The following is a 20071-nucleotide window of genomic DNA, read 5'->3' on the forward strand; positions in this document are numbered from 1 at the left end:
AAATATTACACATGAATTAAAAAATATGCACATTCTTGTGCCGTTATAAGAGAATATTAAAAAAGAAAAAGAAAATAAATATGAATATTGACTTTTAAGATATATGCCATATAACAATTCTAATTATAATTATGTTATCGATTTAAAAGTTATAACCACCCACCCCAAATAGACTACCAATTTAAAAATCACCTTTAAAATAAAAAATACCTAATATTATCACCCACACCAAAAAAGTTAACTTTAAAATACAAGTCCCTAATGTCACATTAACCTCACCACTTATACCAAAGATAATTTTAAAATGCAAATCCTATTATTACACCAACATTACCATCGCCACCAAAAATAACTTTAAGATGCAAGTCCTTCCATTTCATGCTAGCATTGTCACCCACACTAAACCACTTTACCAACCTAAAAGTTGTTTTTAAATAACTTTAAAATACAAGTCCTTCCATTTCATGCTAGCATTGTCACCCACACCAAACCACTTTACCAACCTAAAAGTTGTTTTTAAAAAGCACTTTGATAAGCGTTATAAATGGACTCTTTCTAATTTTAACTATTGCTTTACTTTTTTAACCTTTTATTGGTAAGTTTTAGTATCTTTGTAAATCACATATAATTTTTAAGGCATTCTGTTTTGAAGTGTGGGTTCAATTTTTCTTGAGTTTGCTTAGTTGAGTTGAGTTGAGCTTTTCCACACATTGATTTACCATAACTATTTGGAAAAAAATAATCCTAGTATCATGAGGTGTAGGTTCAATTTTCCATAAGCTAACTAAGCTGATCTTTTCAACACATTGACCATCCATAATTACTTGGAAAAAAATAACCCTAATGTCATGAGATGTAAATTCAATTTTCCTGGAGTTAAACTGGGATAATTGAATTAAGCTGACTCTTCCAAGGCGTTGGCCCAGGATAACTTCTTGGAAAAAAATAAAATCCCATAGACATAATAATTATTAACATTTATAAAAATTATAAAATATTACCTTCTTTTTTTAATCTAAAGAATCGGTAACTGGTGAGAGTTATCCTGAACAGAACCAGGATCAATCTAATTATAAAACATTACCCCTACCAACACTGTTTTAACAACTAGTTTCAGTTCGTAGGTCCGGAGCCCTACATTCTAGGGGCTGTGTCCGAATGCTTAAGATCCTGTCACTATCCGGACATGACAAGAGCACGGGATCGAGAAGGACTGAAAAAAGAGTAAAATAGTAAGGCGGCCAACACCGCTGAACATATACACAATGTCACACAAGACACCCGTCTATCAGACGCTGACATAATGCAGTATGCACACTGACACAAATGCAGTATACACAACACTATCTGACAACCCCACAAATGCAGAACACAATACAGGGAATCCAACGGGCCTCTCGCTGCCGCTGCTTATCTTGAACAAGAAGAAAAAGGCCCACTGCGTTCCTTCGTTTATTCATTTTTTTGCCCTTTTGTTCATGCTCTGTCAACAGTCCTCCGATTTGGCCGTTACTTTACCCTGGGAGGTCCGGGTTCGAGTCCGGTGAATATCTGGAGCTCGTCCAATTGCCGTGGGTTCGAGTACGTGCTCGGTGAGTGCTCTGCTCTTGTCTTTACTCACGATCTTATCAATGTTTCTGATTACGTCGAATTGGTGGTTATTTAATGAGTCCGGGAACCTAGGGTTTCAAGGCTTGGCGTTTTGTGGGAGATCTAATGGTCGATTTCCCATTGAAACTTGAATGTTTGTTGAAGATGGCACGCACATTGTAGAGCCTTTAGGTTCCGGTACAGGAAACCCTCAAATGCGTCTTGTGTGGAGATTTTAGAATTTTCAAATTCTCTAGGTGGATTCAGGTTGGTGGACGTTAGCCTCTCGTGCAGGACGGTCTGAATTTTACTGCCATCCGCGCAATTAGGTGTTCTGTAACTTGGCAGCGAGCTGAATAAATTAAGATTACTGTGCGTATTACACTTAAGCATTTTAGGTTAGAAGTAATAGTCTGTGTAGTAGATGATTTGTGGTTGCAAGATGTGAGAGAAGAATTTATTAAGTTCATACGTTATCTAGTAGTAGAGCGATACATTGCTAAGTTCTTTAGTAAGTAGCAAAGTAGGTAAAGAGTTCTAGTAGTCATTGTTTAGAGGTGAGACAGCTTTACTAGGGCAATGACAACCTGCCAAAGGCCACCGGTTAATTAGGGTAATGACAACAACTATGCAAAAGACCAGAACAGCACAAGCTATAAAAGGACACTTAGTTTGGCTGAGTGAGTGGTGTAGCACGAGTTCCCCAATAGTTGAAGCTAGTAATTCAATTTTGTTCCATTGGTTATTCGTGCTAATGCTAATTGTGGTGTGCCATTTAACAATGATTAATTAGGACACTTAGTTTGGCTGAGTGTGTGGTGCAGCATGAATTCCCCAATAGTTGACGCTATAAATTCAATTTTGCTTCATTGCTTATTTGTGCTACTGCTAATTTTGGTATGCCATTTAGCAATAATGAGTGAGCATGGTTTTCGCAGGTGGATGGTTGACGGGAGTATAGACAGCTTGCTACATGCCGATGATTCAAGCAGCCGGTGTAGACTTCCCAAGTCACGGTGAGAACGCAGTTGCCTCTTAAACACAGAGTTAAATCTGAGCCCTGAGCTTTGCTTGCTGAAAATCAAATCAGAATCAATTAAGCTGTGGTGGGTCAAGTAGAGAAATAAACACGGATTATCGCAGACTAATGATTAAACAGATAAAAGCACTTCATGAATGGCTGACAATTATGTAGCAGCAAAGGCAGCTGATTTGAGGCTGAGGATCTCGTAGAACTGTGGCATTGGCTAGGGTAAGCACAGCACCCCACTTTTCAGTTCACATAGGCCGATAAATCAGATGCGTATTGTTATGGCATGACACTGAATAAAGTGTCATGCTGAATTCTGTTAAAATGTAATGTTATATTCAAACTGGGATCATGTGTTGCTAGAATAATTTTAGCTTCAATATAGAATATCATATTAAAGATTACATATGATATTCTGTTTTGTCCTCGGATAGTCATTAATGTGGAACGAAATCCTCAACAAGGAATATGCCAATTTGATTTTTAATGAACTTGCAATTAAAAAAGCATCACAGAGACAACGTTCACTAGGGAGGATACTGGAGTGAGGGAGGATGCTATTGCATCAACCCAATGATTTGTACCCAGGGCCAGATTCTAGATTTGAAAAACTTACCTCGTAGATCATTAAATGAACTACATAGACCAGTTTAACATACTACAAAATTAGGGACCACTTCCCGCAGGCCAGGTAAGTTGGCTGGGTGTGTGGCATTGTGTTGAAGTCTAGGTATGGGAGTTAGTAAATCACCGCATTTTATAAATGATTACTAGGTAGTAAGTGTGGTTTGTTTTGGGCTGCTGATTAAATTGAACTGTCATGGATTCAATAAAGGCAGGTTTACACCCCCCACAAACTGATAAGCCGAGTTACGTTTTATTGTTTAAGACATTTTTACTTGTTATTTGGTTTGTCCTTTCAGATCAATAGATGACTTGGAAGGTGTTATATTTATGCTGTGTTGTAGAAGTCAGACAAATCTGTTATCACACAAGTCTGCATCTGGAAGAAAGAATACACCCCAGTAATAATTATAGGTGACCTAGCTCTGTCACCTCTATATTTCTCTCCACTTGTATTGGTGCTTTTACAGTGTCAGGGGAGTGCCCTAGGGTTTGTGTATACAGTTTTCTAATGACTAAGATATGATATAAAATCAATTTAGATCAGCGCACTTAAGCTACCATCTAAGCACCTGAAAGCACTCAATGACTGTAAATAAAATTGCATAAGGTGGTATTAGTTTCTTTAATTAGGTTTTCTCCTGCAAAGCAAATTGAAACAATTCGAGACAAATACAAGAAGAGAATATGTGCCTCGAGTGAAAGAACAATTCAAAACAAATGCACAGGGAGAGGATATTTGCCTTGAGTGAAAGAACAATTCAAAACAAATGCACAGGGAGAGAATATGTGCCTCGAGTGAAAGAACAATTAAAAACTAGTGCATAAAATTAGCAACACGATCCCCGTTGCATGATGTCTCTTAGGAAACAACCACAAAATTCAAATAGCTAGAAAAAGCATGAGGAATTGTTTGTTGCCAAGTAAGATTGCTAGTAAGTTCTTTAAGAGTCTCAGTGAAAGATGTCATGGCATCAAGAGCCAGATCTGTAGAATTTAAGGCTGTAGGTTTGGTTTCAGCCTTTGATGTTGGTGCCCTGGAGGAACCATATAGATCTATTTTATCAAAAGCAGTAAAATTTGCATCTATATAACCTTCCAACTGTTGGCTGACTTAAATCCTTTGAGGCCTTGTCTATAAAATAAAAACCGAAATTGCCCTCAAAGGCATTTGTATAATACAAGAGGATAGTTTTGCCTTTGGGATTAATCTCTTGAGTCTTGAGTTATATTGTCCAATAGCTTTTGGAACTTTAGATTAATCTCCCTCACTGTTTCATTTCCTTTCTATTTTATCTCGTGGAGTGCATTAATCAACAATCTTCCACCTTTCTTTTTGTCGCATTGTTTCAAAAATAAACCATTGAAATCATCACAATTCGTAAACCATAGTTGTCATTATTATTTGGAATACCACATTCACTGGTTGTATCTTCAAAATATTGTGATGTGTTCATTAGGCAATTATAACAATATTATCAACAAACTTAGGGAACTATTTATGATACTCATCTGACATGTTATATCCAAGGCCTTGTATGGATCACTCTTCCATGAGGACATGATTCTTCTGTGATTTGGCTGCACTGTTAATCACTGAAAAATCCTTTTATATCTTCAAGAAATTCAAGATTGTTACTTTGAGAAGCTTGAGCTGCCCTTTTTATTCTCTTGTAAGTTGTGGTAATGTTTCTCCAGCTAAACCTTTGGGCTAACCTTTGAGATTAACTCTTTGTTGAGTAACTTCGAGATGTGTTCTTGTCTCATGGAGTCATTAGATGAGTTTTGTATAGCAAAAGCCTTAATTTTACAACTTGTCAATTTGTTGAAGCATAGACTTATAAATCTGGGAAATTGACTTCATCCTTGAAAATGTTACCACCCAAGCTCTTTTTGAGATGAAAGGGTTAAAGCTCAAGTAAGACCCTAGGGGGCTAACCAATGTCACCACTGTAGCTCTTCACATGCTTTTGGCTGGCTCGCCTCCGGCACAAGAGGGAAAATTCCTAAGAAATCCTAAGACAACTAAATACTGATCACAGGGAATGAAAGATGAGTCTTCGGAGAACAAATCTGAAATCTGATTTTACTTTATAAATTTTCAGATTTGTAGAACAGCAAAGAAAGAGGTTGATTGTATAGTATTTTTAGGCGGTTGAGAATTGAGATTAGCACCCAATACTATTATTGGGAAAATGGGGTCTATGAGGTAATGATTTAATGCACTCTTTCTCATGAAATAAGGGCAAACTGAAATTGAAATGAACAAATTACTGCATCCTTATATGGCTGTTCAAAAATGCAGAAAAGGGTTTCAAAGCCCTAATTAATGAAAATTATCAAATACATCAAGAGGGTATGATTGCTACAATGAGATGTAAATTGCAGTCAAACTAAGAAATATGACATTCCTTCAACATTTTCCAGCAGGAAACATAAAGAATTTAAATGCAAATGTGCCACAAATGAACTCTCATAAGTAAGGAACAGCTTTGCGTGATTAAAAGCCCTCATAGCATGTTTGAAGAATCCAAAATTGCAGCATCATCTTCAGCAATATAGATCCAAATGCATAAATCTCAAGCTCCAATAAACTTTCAAAATCTTATAAGCTATAGTCTCAAATGTCTCTATAATCTTCCAACAACCATTACAATAGGAGGAACTTCTCCTATATAGATAACAAGCTCAGAACCTCCTCATAATAAAATAATAATATCCTTAGCTAGGTTGTGATCTTTCTGGGGAAATGTATGAACAAAATATACATTCTAACCTATCCCTGGCAAACAAATCCAACAAATAGTAAATAATGATCAACAGCAAACGCAATCGCACATGTCTCTATCTCCAAAGAAAACATATCCTCAAGAAGGGACACCTCCTCTATAATTAGTAACATGACCATGTCAAGTTGCTCAACATGCAGCTAGAAAAGCCCCAACAGGTGCAGCCTCCTGGCACCATAACAATTCATCCTAAATAGGGAAAAAAGCTAGGGTTTAAGATGAATATAACAACCATTGCCTCGATATGTATGCAAAATTAATATAATAATAGGATGCCTCACTAGGAAAGTGCAGGAATGCAAAGTGAGCATAGATCTATGTGCAAAGTTTGTTAAAACCAAGTCAAAGGCCAAAAGAGAAGGAGATGACTGATAAAAAAATCTGGCATATGTACAACAAAACCTCAAATTATGTGACATCCACTACGAACAAATGGAGTGCTCCATGGAATATCAAGTCAACCAAGTCAAAGAGGCTATCCCAAGGCTCAAAATAAGCATATAAGCTAGGATGCACCACTCTCGATGAAATTGAGGAAAAAATTATACCCCAATTAGATGTTAGGAGGCTTAGATACCATGAGAATATGTGCCAAGGAGAGGTGCGCTTCATGCAAATAATAAATAAGCATGCCACATGCCTTTTAAATGCTGGAATAGTCTATATATCCAAGGGTGTTACCCAACTTGTCATAGAAACTCATGCAAGAAGGGGGAATAAGTGCCATATAGAATATTCCCATTGTGTGAAAAAAATCATTGTGAAGGAGGTGGTTTATTCAATCACATCAATAATCATCCAAATGATGCCATGCTAATGCCAAACTACTAATGTCACCTAGGGCGTCCCCACACCAATTAACAATATGTCTTGAATAAGTGTATCACCATAACCTCGACTAGGCTATACCACCACAATAAAGAGTGTATACATGTAGTGCTAAACTGAAATAACCATGAACGATGACGAGTAAGCCACCAATGAAGAAAATAAACATCATCATACCAAGGTGTTCCATATTAATCCATGGACCAGATCTCTTCCTGGTGATATGCTATAGGGGCAACAGGTGAATAAATTTGAAAACAACTTCCTCTGAGACACCTTAGCCCCCACCATTGGCGGTGGTCAAAAATGTCACAAGGGAAGTGTAGAGTATAGTGTGTGGACGAATCATAATGCTCCTTTGTCAATCCAATGCTCCATCAATATCATCTGAATGCCTCAAGGAATGTCCGATGAAAATCACAAACAGAACCAGGTTGTGATGAAAATCACAATTATGATGATGTAAATCATGAGTGTAAGACCTCATATAATATGAGGAGTAACAACAATCTGCTAGCAATGACTGATTTAAGTGCTCCTACTTCTGGAAGGATTATGTTCTCTAAGAATGGCAACAAAGTCTGCTGGAAAATATGCTCCCTAGAGTGCACCTTCCTCACAAAACTTGTTTGCTTTTCTGATCAGCATGCACATCTTATTTGCATGAAAACATGCTGAAGTCACCTCCAACTTGAATAGGCTGGAAAATAAACTCAATACAACTGTCTTCTGTAATGATCATGGGAAAGAGGCTATAAACAACCTCAACGAACATGCACTGCATATGCTTGTTTTGTTTTTGTTTGTTTGTTTTTTCCCCCTTATTAATTATATCCACCATGAAAAATCTAAACCAGCTTCATTTTGAGGGCACTCTTCCCAATATATGACTGGTCTTCCTATCTTACCCACACAAATCTACTGGAAATCTTTTATCATAGCCCACCCACTCATAATTGCTTGCAGTGGTTAGTGTGAATGCATGAGCAAAGACCCCAAGCCAGATTTCTTTAAGAATAACAATTCTACATGCCTACGAAGTAGGTTCAAGGCAATGGGCAAATTCTCTAAGGGATTATCTTTCTAAAATACGATCCATGCATGAGGTAGGCATGAGAGTGCAATAATGATAGAATTATATTTAAAGGTGGTGATTGAACATGGCAAACCCCTCCTTTAAGTAAGTTGCAACTACTAGACTTACAAGTTATGAGTTGGTAATTATTAGACTGAAATGCATGCATGCAATATTTTGTAAGGCAAGTGCTCCAACACATCTATAAGTGGTTGTCACATGTCCACACATAATGTTTTTGCTTCCTTTGGATGATGCCATGATCCATAATGCAGAAAGGAAGTACCATGCCCTTGACTTGAGCTCGTAGGAAAGAGCCTTAGTTCTCCAAGAGCCTGTTGTGGGCCAGAGAGAGATAAGGTCAATCTTTGAAGTCAACTGTGAGTCTCTCCTACTATCCAAGATTGAAGGAAAGAATCTTTGTTTAGAAATTTGGTTGAAGGAGCTAGATTGAACTCAGGAAGTGCTCCTTTGTCTACAAGAGGTGAACCATTGTTTGGATTTGGTGGAGGGGGGCTTCCCACTAGTTATGTGTACAGTGTCTTGAACCCTTGTACGACTTTTTTCTGTGGGTGGTCTCATTACTGAGGGTTGCAGTGCCTTCTGCTGTCTAACAGGTCTTGGAGGTGGAATGGTGTTGCTCTAAGCCTTTCTCTTTGAGCCCCTATCCATAGGAAGCACCGAGAAGAAGGATGATCTGCTGAGTAGTGTCTGGTTGAGTAGGGGGCCAAAGGACGTGGGCTCTAAGGCTGAGGGCCTCTCCCAAGTATAATGCTAGGCACCACTGGTTTGGATATTAGAAAACGATTGAGAGGGAGTTATGGGAGTCTAAACAAGTAGTGGAATTGGTCATGTATTGTATAGTAATAAGGTCATCTAGATATAAAGTCCTCCTATGCTTTGTCTCTTTTCTATGGCATATCTAGCATAATATGTTTATCAAAGGACAATACATGAGAAGCAGCTTTTACTGCTGAGAAACCACAGGTTTCACATTTTCATGTTTTGGTTGTCTTGAATATATTCATATTTCTAAGGGGAGATGAATTAAGTTGGAACTTTGAACCCTCTAGTTTGAAGGCTATTTTTGGGGAATACAATGAGACTTCTAAGGCTTATAGAATCTACATTCCATCCTAGTGGATTATAGTTGTAAGCTGGGATGTCAAGTTCGATGACGATATAGGGTCCTTTTAAGTCTCAAGAGCCTCTAGCAGAGATTGAGGAGGTTGAGAAGCTTATTTTTTTCAAATGTTGATCTGCTGATTCCAAATAAATGAGAGTTAGATCACTGTTAGATTCCAATGTAGGTATAGAGACAATTTGCCCTTCCAGTTCAGCGAGGAGGTCCAGGTGGCTTACCCAGACAACACAGGGGGCACATGAGGAAGTAGGAGAGCCTAAGACTTCTTTCCAGGTGCATCATTGTTGTAAGAAGTTTCCTAATTATGTTGCACTGATGTATTCCATTTTTGTTGTAGAGTCTTCCAGTTATGAGGAGACAACAGGTGAGAAGGTATGGTGGGATGCCATGATAGATACAATCATGTTGTTAGCTTTGGTATTTGATTGCCCTTTATATTAGATGTGTGTAAAACATATTTTCTTTAAAGTCATTGAGGAAGAAGTATGCATTAATCAGCCAGGATGTTTTGAGTTGCATGGATGGGATACCCATGTGTGCAAGTTGAAGAAGGCCCTTTCTGGGCTAAAGTAGCCTCCATGTGCTTGGTACTCATGGATTGATGAGTACTTACAGATTATGGGCATCACTAAGACCGTTGCAGGTCCTAACTTGTATTATTTGTTTGATTATGATAAATTTGATATGCTTATATTTGTGTTGTATGTAGATGACCTGGTCCTAACAGTTAGTTTAAAAAACTCTATCGCATGGTGCAAGAAGAAACTGGCAAGTGAAGTTGACATGAAGGACATCAACCTCATGCGTTATTTCTTGGTCTTGGAGGTTTGGCTGAGTTGAGGTGAGCTGGTCCTCGAACAGGGGTAAGTAAGCAATTGAGATTCTGAAGAAGTTTCGGATAATGGACAATAAACCCTAGGCTACTTTTATGATACATATTTTGAAGTTATCAGTAGATTCAGATTCAGATTTGGTTGATTCGTCAGTGTACAAAAAGTAGATAGGTTCCCTAACATGTCTGGTAGACTTTAGCAGTCAAATTGCTGTGTGGATGAGATCCCTTGTCTCACAAACAAGGGGGGCTCAGACACCAATTTAGTGTCCATCTTGGCTGCTAATATATGGTTGAGCTGAGGTTGCTGCAAATCTGCTCCATGGTCTGAGGTATGTGAGGTACTTAAAGGGCACACTGGCACAGTGCTTCACAGTGCTTTGAGCTGCTGCATGCTTTAGTGGATTTTGACTGGGCCAGAGATGCAGGTGGCAGGAAGAGTGATTCATGGTTTTGTTTCAGCTTGGGTTCAGATATAATATCTTTGTTAGGCAGGAAGCAGGTGGCAGTGGCACTTAATTTGGCAAAGGCAGAGTATATTGAAGCCAGTTCTGCTAGTTGTGAGGTCATCTGGCTTCACAAGTTGACAATAGAGTTGATCAATCAGATCTCGCCCACCGTGATTTACTGTGATAATAAAAGCTGCATCAAGCTCACTGAGAATCCAGTGTTTCATGATTGTTCCAAGCACATTGATATCTTGTACCATTTTATCAGGGACAGAGTTGAGAAGGGTGCAGTTATCCTAGAGTAAGATTCTCAGGTTGCTGATATTTTGACAAAGCCCTTGCTAAGAGATTGTTTGAGATGTTGTGGGAGAGGCTTGAGAACACTTTCCCTGCAAAGAGGGAGCCATCTTCAGTTTAGTGTTAAAAATGCATGTGCCAGCCTTAGATGTGTTTTTTCTGTCCAGTTCAGTTCAAAAATTAGAATGCCATGTGGATCAGACTTAGCTAGGGCACACTATTCCACAGGTGAGGTGATCTATTATAAGCATCTGCTGCATGTAGCCTGTGTACACTTCCCTAGAGTAGAATTAGGGTTTGATTAGGATGCACTAGTTAAGGTGTCCTGCTGCTTTTGTTATTCATTTAGTTTACCAGAGTTCTAAAATTAGAATGCCATGTGGATCAGGCTTAGCTAGGGCACACTATTCCACAGGTGAGGTGATATATTATAAGCATCTGGTGCATGTAGCCTGGGTACACTTCCCTAGAGTAGAATTAGGGTTTGATTAGGATGCACTAGTTAAGGTGTCCCTGCTGTTTTTGTTATTCATTTAGTTTACCAGAGAGTGTGTGCACTGTTTTTCCTTTCCCAAGCTAATAAAGACAAATAGAGATGATTTTCTGAATGCTGTAAATTGTTTTGTTTTGCTGTCAGTTTTCAGTTAGCATTTGAGATTTCAGATCTAGCACACAGAAGTAGTTTTGAGAGTTCCTTAAGTTTGCAGGTCTGTTTGCCATGTAGTGAAATTTTAACATACTGTTCTAGACATCCAAAAATTGTATGCTTCAAGTAAAGTCTGGTCAAGATTTCCTAGCCTTTTGTATGCACTAGGGACGACTTTAGACAACTTGTCTTCATCTGAATATTTTGGGGAATTGGTTTAAGTATGTAAGAGGACATAGATATTCAGTACTTTCTAGCAATTTTATTGCATTCTGGTTGGAAAGCATACTACATATCAACTGGGATATCATCCATGCCAAGACAGTTTGGAAGGCACATAATTTCAAAAGTTTCAACACATACCTCATCTCTAATGCATCATATATGTTTGGAGCTTTAATATTTCAGTTTGTATGCTTAGGTTGGTTAATCTTATTAATGTTATTCTAAAGGGTAAATTTTGACCAACTTGACCCACCACCACAACAACAATAATGAAGTTAACGATTTGTATAACCTAACAAATTTATGATTCAATAAACCTGGTTAGGTTAACATGCTTTCAAGTTTCAAGTAAAACATATTGCAGTCTTAACAGTGTCTGAGAAAAAATTAGTTGCTGCTAGTCTAGGAACTTTAAAATAGGGTGTCCATGGAAAATCTAAGTTGGAAGATGGAACCTTTCCAGGATAAGGCAACACAGAGGCCAGCTTGAAGTTTGGCAAAATTCCAATAATGCAATTTTTGGTAGTAAAATTTGGCATAAAATTTCACCCTTCTAGATGGGGTGGGAAAGGGACGAGTGAATCTGGATATGACTGCCACAACCCACTTGTTGAGCTCATGATGCGACAATTGGAACCTCATTACTGCATGCAAGCACCATGACATGGCTTGACATGATTGCCACAGGTTGAGTTCAAGGAATTTATGGAAACAACACCCAGTTATATCCACTGCCAGGCTATCCCAATACAAGATTGATTTTCTGAAGTAGTTCACACCATCATTTGACTGCATGGAATGGATGAGTGGGTGCTCATTGCAGGATTTGGTTTTCATAATGCAGAGTATGTATTAATTGGTTCATTTTAGTTTGTGGGTTTTCCATGAAGTCAAAGGGTTTTTCTTCTTGGAGAATGGTTGCATTCCACCACACAATACCTGTTGGCTTTGTTTATATGCACTTCTTTCAGTCTATTGTTTGTGGTTCCGGATCTTTGTTTGTGTTGCCATGCACATTTTTTATATGCACTTCTTTCAGTCTATTGTTTGTGGTGTCTTTGTTGTGGTTCCGGATCTTTGTTTGTGTTGCCATGCACATTTGGGTTGTTGGTGTAGGCTTGGCTCTCAATAATCGTGGAGCCTAGCAAAGTTCTTTTTTATGAACCTTACACCATAAAAATGATAACAAACCAATAATTACAGTTCTCTTCTAGGGGGAAACCTCATTTTATAATGAATACAATGTATAAGACAAATATTTGATGATCTTAAGTTGAGGTCTCCTTAGTGTATATATAGGAGACAAAGGGTACATTTATAATAAAATGGGACCATGAGGGGTTCTAGCCTACATAACAATATAACAATAAAAATGTAATCACTCTATACCTAGGGCTTATAAGGGGTTTTTGGGTTAACATGCCCCTCCCCTCCAAAGAAGTTTTGTCCTCAACATTTGACTATATGTATGTGTTTTTGCATGGACAACTCATCTTCCCATGTAGCTTCTTCCATTGGTAGGTTCTTCCGTTTGATGAGGTACTTAGTAATTGCTCGATTTCTCAGTTGCATAGTCCTTGTTTCGAAAATTGTTTCTTCTTCCAGTATTATTTTCCTTTCTTCATTAATCTATGGTATAATAGTTTAGACTGAGATCTTGTCATCGATTACCTTCTTTAAGCAAGAAACATGGAAGACTAGATGCAACTCCAATTTGTAAGCCATACTTCTTATCCTCCGCAACACCTTATAGGAGCCATAATAAATTGGAGCTAATTTATGGTCCTTATTTTGTTGCTTGAGGGACATTTGTTTATATGGTTGTGGTCTCACAAACACCCAACCCCCCTTTTAAATTCCTTTTCATTGCAATGTTGATTTGATTGTTTTTTCATCCTATTTTTTGCCATAATGAAGTTGTCTTTCAATAGTTTGAGAACCTCTTGGTGGTGCTGTATGTGGTCCTCTACTGCTTGAGCCTTTATAGTCCCTTTCAAAGTGAGTGCCATAGATGGTGACATTTTTGATGAAGTATGGAAGGATGTGTTGTACCATTATTCTACCAAGGGCAAACATTTGACCCGTTTTGTCTGTTTATCTGATGCAAAGCAGCATAAATATTGTTTTAAACATTTATTCACAATCTTAGTTTGCCCATCAAATTGAGGATGGTAAGATGAGTTGTGAGCCAATTGAGTACCCAAACAAGAAAATAATTCAGTCTAAAAATTTCTAGTGAAAATTGGATCTCCGTCACTTACAATAATCTTTGGTATTCGATGTAGTTTTTGGACTGTTTCCATGAATGCTGCTACCACATTACTTGCTTTAAAAGGATGAGAAAGAGAGCAAATGTGGTCATACATTGTCATTTTGATCTACTCCTACCATAATGACACTCTTTCCTTTAGCTTTCGATAAACCTGTATTAAAATCCATTGAAACGTCTACCTAACATTGGCTGGGTATGGCTAATGGCTGAAGGAGCCCTTGGGGTTTTGATAGTGTCGCCTTTATTTTGTTGGCATACCATAATGACACTCTTTCCTTTAGCTTTCGATAAACCTGTATTAAAATCCATTGAAACATCTTCTTAACATTGTCTTGGTATGGCTAATGGCTGAAGGAGTCCTTGGGGTTTTGATAGTGTCGCCTTTATTCTGTTGTCATACCACACATTTCGCCACAAAATTTTGCACATTTGCTTTAAGACCTTCCCCAAAAAAATCTTTCTTGATCTTATGGTATGTCTTCAAGAACCCTAAATGTCCTCCTACAAGAGAAGTTTGTAATTCCAAATGACCTTTTTTTGAGTTGAAAATTCTTACATTAAGTATAAGAGAAGTGTGATACAATAACAAATCATTTTTCCATGTAAATTTTTTCTACTGCATTGGGGTCTTGTAGGTGTCCCCAAGACAGGAGTTGTACACATAGCCTCTTTAAGTTCTTCAAAAGCTTTGGTTGCTTCTATATTCCATGGAAATGCATCCTTCTTCAGCGATTTTGTTAAGAGGTGCTGCTATTTGACCATAATTATTGACAAACTTGCTGTAATATGCTTTCAATCCTAAGAATCCTTTGAGTTTCTTTAGGGTATTGGGGGATTGACCATTCCCCCATAGCTTTGATTTTGTTAGGATCCGCCTTGACACCATCATGTGATACAATACGACCCAAATATTCTACTTCCTGAACCCCGAAGGCACCCTTGGAAGGCTTTGCATATAGTTGTTGCTCTTCTAATAGTGTCAAGGCCTTGCCAACATGTTGTACATACTTTTCCCAAGATTTGTTGTATCATCAAGAATTACTAGCACAGATTTTCTAAGGGTGGGTTTGAAAATAGAATTCATCAAGCTTTGAAATGTTGTTCCAAACGACATAACCAAAAACTCATAGTGACTTTCATGTGTTCTAAAGGCTGTTTTGGGAAGTTCTTTTTGCCTCATTTTGATTTGATGATATCTAGAATGAAGATCCAACTTAGCAAAGAAAATTGCTCCATGCAATTCATCTAATAATTCATCAATGACAAGAATAGGAAACATATCTTTGATTATCATTTTGTTGAGCTGTTTGTAATCTAGACACATACGTCACGGAATATACTTTTTGATAACCATCATCACTAATGAAAAGAAAGCACTCTAGCTAGGTTGAATGATGCTCGCCTCTAACATTTCTTGAACCATATGCTCAATCTCACTCTTTTGTGCATGTGGATATTTGTAAGGCCTAATTTTAGGTGGTACACTTCCAGGTTGCAAATAAATAGCATGGTCATGATCTCAAACAGGTGGAAGACCCTTAGGCATTTCTCCAAATACCTTAGCATGATTGTTGATAACTTTTTGAAGATCCATTAGAGTAGAGGATATAGATGTTTGAACATCTAATGAACACAATTGTGCAACTACACCTTGGTGTCCCTTTTTTAGCAATTTTGTCATGCTATTAGAGCTTATCACTTTATTGGGTTTCTTTTGGATACCTACGTCTAAGTTCAATTTCCTTTCCTTAAGAGAAAAATCTTCTGAAAATATCTTGAAATTTAAGGGTCACTGTTCCCAATGATTGTAACCATTGGGCCTTGACTACAACTTCAATGCCACCCATTTGGATTGCAATCACGGGACTTGGCAATAAATACTCCCCCATATTCAACTTAATATTATTCTACTTCCCTGAACATTTTATGGCACCTCCATTTATAATCATCACTTGAAATTCTGGTGCTAGATATACAAAGCAATTAAGAAGTTTTGCCAATTTGTAATTGATGAAGTTATGGGTGCTACATGAATTAATCAATATTGTTACTTTTTGCTCTTTGATATTTCCTTCTTTCTTGAGGGCTTGTGGAGTATTGATGCTGACCATTGCATGACATGGGATTGTTGGAGTAGTCTCTTCTAGCTCTAGATCTTGTGAAGTTTCCACTTCTTGATCTTCTTCATCATTATAGTCTATGTAGAGTAATTTCTACTCACTGCATTTATGTCCTTTGCTATACTTGCTATCACAGTGGAAACATAGTCCATAGTCCCTTTGCTCTTCTTTCATTCATTTGTTAAGGAGTCAACCTTGTTGGTTTAGGAAAGGGAGCATGATTTTCTCTACAGTTATTAGTGACCGATTTTCTAGTGGCCATATTTTTACTTTCAACTTTCCTTGCCATACCAAAAGCATGCTCTAGAGATTTAGGTTCAAAGAGGCGCACCTCATATTTGATGCTTTCTCTTAAAGTTTCCATAAATAGGTCTAACAAATTATCCTCTAAAATATTCTTTATTTTGAGACTCAATTTTGGAATTGTTGAATGTGCTCTGTAACTGGACCTTTTTATTGATAATTTACTAATTGATTGAAGAATGTGTTGCTATTAATGTCCCCATAATGTGCTATCAATTCCTCTGTAAAAATGGAGCAAGATATAACAAAATCCTTTTTTTTCACAAAGCCATTGATACCATACATGTTGGTATTGTCCTAAAAACATGGATGCAATATTTACCTTTTGTTAGGATGCCACTTGGTGTAGATCAATGTATTGCTTCATCTGAAATATGATAATATCCATGTTGTAGGATCACTACCATTAAATTTCCTCACATCGATCTTTGGAATGTGGATTTTGGATTGAAAATTCATGATTATGGTTATGCAATTCAAATTTGTGCTCTCCAATCGTGATAGCATACTCCCCACGTGAGATTGATTCTCAACTACATGCTTCTCTTTATGTTCATGATTTCCTTGGATTGCCACATCACTTTTAGGAATCCTCTCCAAGAGAGGTTTTTCCATGGCAATCATGGATTTTGTATTTCTTCCGTATTTACATTCATCTTCTTTTTATTCTGTCTTTATTTTCATTCATCTTCTTTTCCATTCTTTTTTAAGCCTTTCTTGAGAATTTGGGAAATACACTTTTTTCAACATACTACCATCCATTTCATTAACTTTCTTCTCTAATTGAGATAACCGAAATTCTAAGTCTTCAGTTTCTTTGTGAGTCAAGGATGAACCTTAAGTGGATTTAATTGGTGTAGTAACATTCTTTGGAGGCATTTAGGAAAATAATAATAGCACTCCTCTTTATTACAATGTTCAATCACAAAAAAAGATGTTCTAATCAACAGTGAGGTCATTAGTGAGTTACATACCTTAATTTGGAGAATGTTAGAATGGTTGAAGAGATATTGATATATCTCTAAGATTTGAGCCCTTCTGTTAAAGTTTGTAGCTCAAGCAGATACTTCTGCACAACCTTGGTGTTTAGGTGTGCAAAAGTCGCCCACATCTCCTTAGAACACTTGCTCTAGGTTGAGCAAGTTGCGAATGTAACTTAGCCTAAGTTTAAGTTAGGAAAAAGCACATATAATATTGTTGAAGATTGGGTAGATTGGGAGGTACTCCTACAAACCTTGTGCTAGGTTTGTGAGGATCCACAAAAATACATGTTTTTGGGCAAAGTACCAAAGTTTGGGTTTTGGACCCAAGTCGTGAGCTTGGAACCTAAGGATATTATTGTTATAATCTAATTTGTTGTTGATTGATGAAACAGGGTTTCGTGAAGGATTAAGAGGTCTCCCATGGCACTCACAGAAAAGATATAAATAAGAGGCCAAAGTAGTGGCCAAGACACAAGTGGGAGGACTAATCTTGTAAAAGAGAGATTTGCCCTAGGGAGCCACAACCTAGAAGGAGGACGAGTTTAAGAGTGGTTTGTTTTGTGCTTGAAGGAATTTAAGTTGGAGTTTTGTTCAAGAGAAGGAGGCCGAGGGTTCTATGTGTTGGATGCAAGAATAGAAGGCTGGCTGGGGTTTTGTTCATGGTAAAAAGGGCTGGTCAAGGCTTCATATAGGTTTGTTTGTGAGGGCTGCAGGGTTGGACTATGCCCTAGTCTAGGCGCAACAAGAAGAGGGCCAACAAAGGATTGTTAGTGGCTTGACTGAAGTTGGACAGTGAATAACAAACTTGGTCGAGGTAATTTGTGGAGCTGCCGAGGTTACCTGGGTTGGGCCACAGTTAGGGCCTTAGGCAGGAGGTCCAAGGTTGCAGAAAGGAGGCCGCAAGTAGCGGTAATAGGATGAGTTTGTGTAGACACGAAGAAGAGGGATGATCAAGGGTTCAAAAGGGGAGTCTGTTATGCAAAGAAAAGGAGTTGACATCAAGGTGAAAAGGAGCCTATAGCATCAATGAAAGGACAACTACAACAAGCAGACAAAGGTCTAAAGGAGTAGACTTTTGTGGACAAAGAGGACTGAAAGGGATGATTGCTAAGGAGGGTCAAACAACAAGTCAAGTTGTTTTGTCTCTGTTTTATGGGCAGATGAGGACCTGAAGGATTAGGCCTTAGCCCTAGTTGTAAAAGTCAAAGGACAAACTTGTATTTTGTATTGTATATTAGCATTTTATCAAGGTTCCTAAAGGGCCATGATCCCTTGTATGGGATCCCTATGATTTTCTTGTTGATGGACTAATAAGAAAGGTGATTAGGCTAATAAATCTTCTGTACTATTGTTGATTTCACTATTGATATATTCCCCTGTGCAGAGTTGTTTATTGTTGAGCATTGCTAGTGTGATTATTTGCTTTGCTAAGTCATAGACCAAACCTAGGGTGCAAGGAAATTTCAATAAATTTGTGGGGTTATTGAGCTAATAAAACTTAAGAAAAGTAAAGTAATTTACTTTAGTAAGTTTTAATCTTAGCCATTGATCTTAAGTGAGTCGACATCTAATATCAACAGTCAATCACTGTGAGATTAGGGTTAAGATTAGGGTTTTGGCTCAATGTAAAGTTATAAAAGGAAGGTATAGAGGAGAGGAGATAGACACACAACAATAACACAATATTGAGAGTGACATCTTAGTGTGTGTTGGGTCTGAGGGAGTGCAAAAGGGTTGGATATCTAGATTTGCATGAGAGATCGAGTAACGTTCTAAGGCAGATTTGTTGGATCGGATCTAGGTTAGTGTGTGCTGGGTCCGAGGGAGTGCAGAAGGGCTGGAGGTCTAGATTTGCATGAGAGATCGGGTAATGATGTAAGGTAGATCTGTTGGACCAGATCCAAGTTATTGTATTTGTATTTGCTTAGTTGGGCTATTATCCTAGCATGGGAGCCCAAGTAGGTTTTGAATTCTTTTATTAATGAAGAACTATTTTGTTGGGCAAAAATCTATGTATTGTTGTGATTCTGTTTGTTATTTGCTTCTGCAAAATATTTTTTTGTTAGGAACCTAGATATATTTGTTGACCAATAATTTTTGCTTGGAATTAAATACTAAGTGCTGGGTTCAAAGGAAAACTAACACTTTCTAGATCTAGATATTTTTGTTTATTTGTTTTGTAAGAGTGTTGTAATACTCTAATATGTCTTTTCTGCAATTCCATAGGTGTGAACTCAAATTGATGTGCCAAGTGAAAATTATGGTAACTTTTTCAAAACTTACTTATTTTTGGCCTGTTACCATGAACAAACTTGTATAGCATGCCATGTGTCCAATTCTTCTAATCTAATTATGAAATTTGTACTTGAGGTACTTCTATATGTCTCCTAAAATAACTAAAGATTTCATGGTCTGAAAAGTCCTAGATAGGAAGATGTAGCAAAAACACCATGTCGACTTGTTTATAAAATTTATTCTAGGTTTGTTCACAAACCCTAACTTCCATAGGGTATAAATTTGAAAGTATCATGAACCAAATTTTAAAAATTTAACCAGAAGTTCCCCGAGATTTCATTTTTATATGGTCTAAGTTTCATTGTCTGAAACATCACAAAAATATTGTATTGCTAAAATGCCAAATTGACTTGTTGGATGCTGATTTTAGGAGCATACAAGAACTTGGACTTCCTTAGAGCATATATCTAAAATTATAGCGAAACAAGATATGAGATTTGAACCAAATGTTCCCTAAGATTTCGTCTTAACGTGGTCAAAATTTCACAGTTTGAAGCCTTACAGAAAAAGTTATTTCTAAAATGTCGAACCGACTTGTTTGAGACAAATTTTTGGAACATTTGGAAACC

General features: G+C 37.5%; 1 protein-coding gene across 9 annotated transcripts in view; it reads left to right on the forward strand.

Moving 5' to 3' along the window:
- Positions 1-1262: 1262 nt before the first annotated feature.
- FEI1 (Leucine-rich repeat protein kinase family protein) overlaps positions 1263-20071 on the forward strand; it is a 211627-nt gene continuing 192818 nt past the window's right edge. Inside the window, exons 1-2 of one of the 9 annotated variants that reach the window (XM_089460401.1) lie at positions 1263-1592; positions 2529-2842. The gene's annotated coding sequence lies outside the window, so the exon portion shown is untranslated. Of the gene's footprint in view, positions 1593-1701; positions 1963-2101; positions 2271-2528; positions 2843-20071 lie in introns of those variants that run through there. The other 8 variants (XM_089460397.1, XM_089460393.1, XM_089460399.1 and 5 more) reach the window with 8 other exon arrangements.

Source organism: Pinus tabuliformis, chromosome 7, assembly GCF_031772625.1.
Source record: "Pinus tabuliformis cultivar Carrire ecotype Pingquan chromosome 7, CPIR1, whole genome shotgun sequence".
NCBI classification, from domain to species: Eukaryota; Viridiplantae; Streptophyta; class Pinopsida; order Pinales; family Pinaceae; genus Pinus; species Pinus tabuliformis.